The sequence below is a fragment of the Triticum aestivum genome, chromosome 4A, assembly GCF_018294505.1.
Source record: "Triticum aestivum cultivar Chinese Spring chromosome 4A, IWGSC CS RefSeq v2.1, whole genome shotgun sequence".
NCBI lineage: Eukaryota > Viridiplantae > Streptophyta > Magnoliopsida > Poales > Poaceae > Triticum > Triticum aestivum.
In genome coordinates this window covers 486225841-486232447 of record NC_057803.1, presented here as the reverse complement: position 1 = coordinate 486232447, position 6607 = coordinate 486225841, and positions in this window count along the sequence as shown.

Here is a 6607-nt window from a genome sequence, read left to right as displayed (position 1 = left end):
CTATATAAACCGGAGGGTTTAGTCCGTAGGACAACAATAATCATACCATAGGCTAGCTTCTAGGGTTTAGCCTCTACGATCTCGTGGTAGATCAACTCTTGTACTATTCATATCATCAAGATCAATCAAGCAGGAAGTAGGGTATTACCTCCATCGAGAGGGCCCAAACCTGGGTAGACATCGTGTCCCCTGCCTCCTGTTACCATCTGCCTTAGACGCACAGTTCGGGACCCCCTAGCCGAGATCCACCAGTTTTGACACCGACATTGGTGCTTTCATTGAGAGTTCCACTGTGCCATCGCCGTAAGGTTTGATGGCCCCTTCGATCATCGGTAACAATGCGGTCCAGGGTGAGGTCTTCCTCCTCGGATAGATCTTTGTATTCGGCGGCTTCGCACTGCGGGCCAACTCGTTTTGCCATATGGAGCAGATCGAGAGCTACGCCCCTGGCCATCAGGTCAGGTTCAGAAACTTGAATTACACTGCGGGCATCCGTGGAGACTTGATCTTCGACAGTTTGAGCCCATGCCAGGTGTGCCGCATGATCGCGATGAGCATGATATAGCTCTGCCGTCTGACAGTGTTTGGGAGATCACACCGGCAACTACTCCGGCCTTCAATCTGGGGCAAATTGCACCATCCGAGGACGGGCGGATAGAGCCCGCCTTGGAGGCTACACTCTCAGCGGGGATAGAGCCGGATACTGACCTTACCCCTCACGAGAGTTGTGACGCCGAACTACTGGACTCGTCTCCGGCCACGGACTCCGAACCGCCTGCGCCCGTGCCTATCGAATCCGATTGGGCGCCGATCATGGAGTTCACCTCCGTGGATATCTTTCAACACTCGCCCTTCGGTGATGTGCTAAACTGGTTAAGGTCTCTCTCCTTATCAGGAGAACCTTGGACGAACTATGTCCGGCTAGAATGGGATGCGGATGATGAAGAAATTCATTCCCCACCCACCAACCACTTAGTAGCCACTGTCGACGATTTAAGCGACATGCTCGACTTTGACTCCGAAGGCATCGATGGTATGGACAATGATGCGGGAGACGAACAAGAACCACTGCCCACAGGGCACTGGAACGCCACCTCATCATATGATATATACATGGTGGATACACCCAAAGAAGGCAATGGCGACAAGATAGTGGAGGATGACCCCTCCAAGAAGCAACCCAAGCACTGACGTCAGCGGCGCCGCTCTAAGTCTCGCCACAGCAAAAGCGGTGATACCGCCAAAGGAGATAATAGTACTCCAGACAGTGCCGAAGATGATGAAAATCCCCTCCAGCAAGATTTGGGGCCGGAGGATGAACAAGCCAACTCTCCTGAGCGAGTGGAAGAGGGAGAGGCAGAAGATGACAATTATATGCCTCTCTCCGAAGACGAAGTGAGCCTCGGCGACGAAGAATTCGTCGTGCCTGAGGATCCCGTCGAACAGGAGCGCTTTATGCGCCGGCTTATAGCCACAACAAATAGCCTGAAGAAAAAGCAACAACAACTTCGAGCTGATCAGGATTTGCTAGCAGACAGATGGACTGAAGTCCTTGTGGCCGAGGAATATGAACTCGAACGCCCTTCCAAGGGTTACCCAAAGCGCAGGTTGCTATCCCAACTAGAGGAGGAAGCATTGAAACCTACATCACCAGCGTACGATGCGGCTGGTCAGCCACCTCGTGGCCGAGATAGAGAGGCGTTCCAGCCTGAAAATCAGCCCGCACCCCGCTGCCATTCAAAAAAAAACACCAAGGCACCGGGAAACACGCGAGACCTGCGAGATGTATTGGAAGACAGGGCAAAACACGCAAGATCGATCTACGGATCTCGAGGGCACGCCCCTACGTGGGACGGTGACCGCCCCACCGGATACAGTAAAAGTAAATCCGGCCAGGCCGAATACAGCAAGCAAGAGTCATACGAGCTGCGTCGTGATATAGCCCAGCACAGAGGCGCGGCACACCCCCTATGCTTCACTGACGAAGTAATGGGGCATGAATTCCCAGAGGGTTTTAAACCCGTAAATATCGAATCATATGATGGTACAACAGATCCCGTGGTATGGATTGAGGACTTCCTCCTCCACATCCACATGGCCCGCGGTGATGATCTACATGCCATCAAGTACCTCCAGTTAAAACTTAAAGGACCAGCTCGGCATTGGCTGAATAGCTTGCCAGCAGAGTCCGTTGGCTGTTGGGAGGATCTGGAAGACGCATTCCTCGACAACTTCCAGGTCACTTATGTGCGGCCACCAGATGCCCATGACTTGAGCCACATAATTCAACAACCAGGGGAATCGGCCAGGCAATTCTGGACATGGTTCCTAACCAAGAAAAATCGAATTTTTGACTGTCCGGATGCAGAGGCCTTAGCGGCATTTAAGCACAACATTCGGGACGAGTGGCTCGCCCGGCACCTCGGGCAGGAAAAGCCGAAGTCTATGGCAGCCCTCACGACACTCATGACCCGCTTTCGCACGGGAGAGGATAGCTGGCTGGCTCGTAGCAAAAACATATCAAGGAACCTTGGCACTTCGGATACCAAGGACAGTAACGGCAGGCCATGTCACAGCAAGCATAAGCACCGCAACAACAGCGATAACGCCGAGGATACGTTAGTCAATGTCGGATTCAGAGGCTCTAAACCCAGTCAGCGTAAAAAGCCATTGAAAAGAAGTACTCCGGGCCCGTCCAGTTTGGATCGCATACTCGATCGCTCGTGTCAAATACGCAGCACCCCCGATAAGCCGGCCAATCACACCAACAATGAATGCTAGGTGTTCAAGCAGGCCGGCAAGTTAAACGCCGAAAACATGGACAAGGGGCTGCACAACGATGACGAGGAGGAGCCACGGCCGCCGAACATGGGAAGACAGAAGAGGTTCCCCCCGCAAGTGAGGACGGTGAACATGATATACGCAACCCACATCCCCAAGAGGGAAGGAAGCGTGCACTAATGGACGTATATGCGATGGAGCCCATCGCCCCAAAGTTCAACCCATGGTCCTCTTGTCCGATCACCTTCGATCGAAGGGACCACCCCACTAGTATCCGTCATGGCAGATCTGCCGCATTGGTCTTAGACCCCATCATTGACTGATTTCACCTCACTCGAGTCCTTATGGATGGCGGCAGCAGCCTGAACCTGCTCTATCAGGATACAGTGCGCAAAATGGGTACTGACCCCTCGAGGATCAAACCCACAAAAATGACCTTTAAAGGCGTCATCCCAGGTGTAGAGGCCCATTGTGCGGGCTCAATCACGCTGGAAGTGGTCTTCGGATCTCCGGACAACTTCCGAAGCGAGGAGTTAATCTTCAATATCGTCCTGTTCCGCAGTGGCTATCACACACTGCTCGGGCGAATCGCATTTGCAAGATTCAATGCGGTACCGCACTATGCATACCTCAAGCTCAAGATGCCAGGACCTAGGTGGGTCATCACAGTCAATGGAAACACAGAGCGCTCGCTCTGTACGGAGGAGTACACTGTGGCCCTCGCAGCGGAGGCACAAAGCAGCCTTTTAAGGCAGTCCACCATTTCGGCGATAAAGCCCCCGGACACCGTCAAGCGCGTCCGTAGTAACCTGCAACAGGATCACCTGACACGTTCAAAGCTCGCCTAGCAGTTCGGCCCCCGCCCAAGTCTCAGTAGAATGGCGAAATTCGTGCAGCACGTACATAACTACGCATTGAAAATACCATAGGTGTAGGCGGGGGCAAGATCATGGCACGTCCCACAATGCGGCTCAACCGCACTAGGGGCTTACTACCTTTGTCATTCTCTCCCTTTCAAGACTTTACTCTCTGGAAGGCCTATCCGGCAGTACGATTACCGGACACATGATACAACATCCAAGGAGGCAGGAAGCTACGCCGTACAATGGAATCCCCAGGTGGCCTCTGATAATGAAATACCTGCTTTAAGATACCAGCCCGCAGTTTGCCCTCGGATGGGACATGTCAGATAGTCCTATTTTTTGCTTACCGCACTACTTGTATCAGTATGCTTCGATGCATTTCTCGAATAAACAATGCATAGCACTAGTCTATTATTGCATTCTGTATTCTTATATATATATATATGTTCATTTATGATAGTTAGCACCCGTACACTCTGGTACGGCCAGTACGCCAGGGGCTTCCTTATACCCCATAATACGGGTGAGAACTCCGAACACTTTTGACAGTGCGGCACCCCTAACTTATAGCATTATATGCATCAGCTCTGAATCATGTCTTGGGTCAATAGTTGGGTTTTCCCGGCTCCCATGTTTTGGTACCTTACGTTCCGCTATATCGGCTAACGTAGCACTGGGAGAACTACTGCGATTGTGCCCCGGGTCGTCCGGCCGAGCACCTCAGTAGAGAAAGCTAAAACTGACTGTCATGATAAGGCGAGAACTGGTCGCTGTTCAAGAGGTCTCAAGTCCCTAAAGACTTTTTTCCACTTCGAGCGAGGAGTCAGCCTTGTACGACTTAGGCGTGTATAGTGCCCCAAATTGGGCCTTCCGAATACTAGGGGCTTCGCCAAAATTTAAAATTGTAGACTTCTATGGCTAAGTGACAGTGATAAAGCATTATAGTCCGATTGCCTGGTTCGTTGCACTGAGCACCTCCCTCGAAGGACCCAAAAATGGGAAAAAGATTGCTCAGATTTATCCCGAACACCCCAGCACTAGTTGCATGGGGGCAAAAGCCGACGACTGGCCAACTCTCAGATTTTATAAACGGCCGCATAGAAGGTAATATTCTAAATGCAAAAGCGTTGCATAGCGCACATGAACTAGTTTTCATAATATAGGGTCACATGAGCAAGTTCACTCAAAAATTATATCTTTGGAACACTCGTCTGCCACAAGACGGGCACCCTTCAGGACACCCTCATAATACATTTCGGGGTGGCGATGCTCCTTGCCCTGCGGTGGCTCCTCCTTCACCAGCTTCTCGGTGTCCATCTTGGCCCAGTGCACCTTCGCACGGGCAAAAGCCCTGCGTGCACCTTCGATGCAGACGGACCGCTCTATGACTTCCAACCATGGGCATGCATCCACAAGCCGCCTCACCAGGCCGAAGTAGCTGTTGGGAAGGGCATCTCCAGGCCACACCCGGACTATAAGGCCCTTCATGGCCTGTTCGGCCGCCTTGTGGAGCTCGACCAGTTGCTTCAGCTGGTCGCTCAAGGGCATCGGGTGTTCGGTCCCAGTATACTGGAACACCTTCTCCGTCGAGCTCCCCTCCTCGGCCCGGTAGAACTCCACGGTATCAAACACACTGCAGGGCAGATCTGCGAACGCCCCTGGAGAGCTCTGAACTTGGGTAAGTAAATATAAATTTTCTTTCACATGCTTGCTTTGCATAATGAATGCCTTACCCGCCGCTATCTTCTTCACCGCCTCAATCTCCTGGAGGGCCTTTTGGGCTTCGGCCTTGGCATGCTTTGCACTTTCGAGGGCCTTGGCAAGCTCGGACTCTCGTGTCTTTGAGTCAAGATCCAAGGACTCGTGCTTCTTCACAAGTGCCTGGAGCTCTTGCTGCACCTCGACTACTCGGGCTTCTTTCCTCTCTCGCTCGAGGCGCTCCTTGGCTGCTTTGTTTTTGGCCTCGGACAGCGCCTGCTTCAGGGTCGCCACTTCGGTCATGGTCCCTGGCACATTCATGATGATCCTATTATCTTGCAACCAAATTTTCTTCTTCTTTTTATATATAGACAAGGTATAGCTTACCTTTGTTCTCCTCGAGCTGCTTCTTGGCACGGCCGAGTTCTTCCTCGGACCGCTCGAGGTCCTGCTTTAGTGCGGCGACCTCCATAGTACGTGCGGCAGCGGCCAGCAGTGAAGCCTGCATACGCATACAGACATATTTGGATTAGACTCCTGCAGTTACTATTTGATCCTCTATTCGACTTTTCTTCACGAACGCCGAACAGAGCATCAGGTGCTACTGTCTATGCGGTAATATTTTCCTATATTTCGATTACTCACCTCAAAGCCTGTTAGGAGGCTGGCACATGCTTCAGTCAGTCCGCTCTTGGTGGAGTGAACCTTCTTGATCACCGCACTCATGATAGTGCGGTGCTCTTCATCGATGGAAGCGCTTCCAGCAAGTTGTCCGGTTCCTCTGGATGGACAGAGGTCACCGGCACGGGCGGCTTGCCCCTCTTAACAGGGGGCTGCCTGCCGGAGTCCGGGACCACTGGTGGTTCTGGTGTGGTGTTCGGCTGAGGGCCGAACTTGGAGCCCGTGGGAGTCTTGCTCACTTTGCGCCCGGGGTCCGGAAGGTCGTCTTGAGGCGCCTCCAGAACTGCCTCCCCTCGGCTTGGTACCCTTTGAGACAACACCTCCACGTTGTCCGTAGGGCGAGGGAAGGAGGCGATCGGAAGTGAACCGCAACTCATAGCCGACGGTCCAAAGAACCGTCCAACGAAGATACATCGATGCGGGCTCGAGGCGGACTGCATAATCATATTCGGCATAAGGAGAAGCAGTGCAATAAAAGTATACCATGAATTACTCTGGTAGCCGAATACTTACGACTTCACCCGGCGCTTGTCCCTGGTCAACCACTCATCTTCGCTATGAGTGGTGGAACAGTCTAGAAGGAG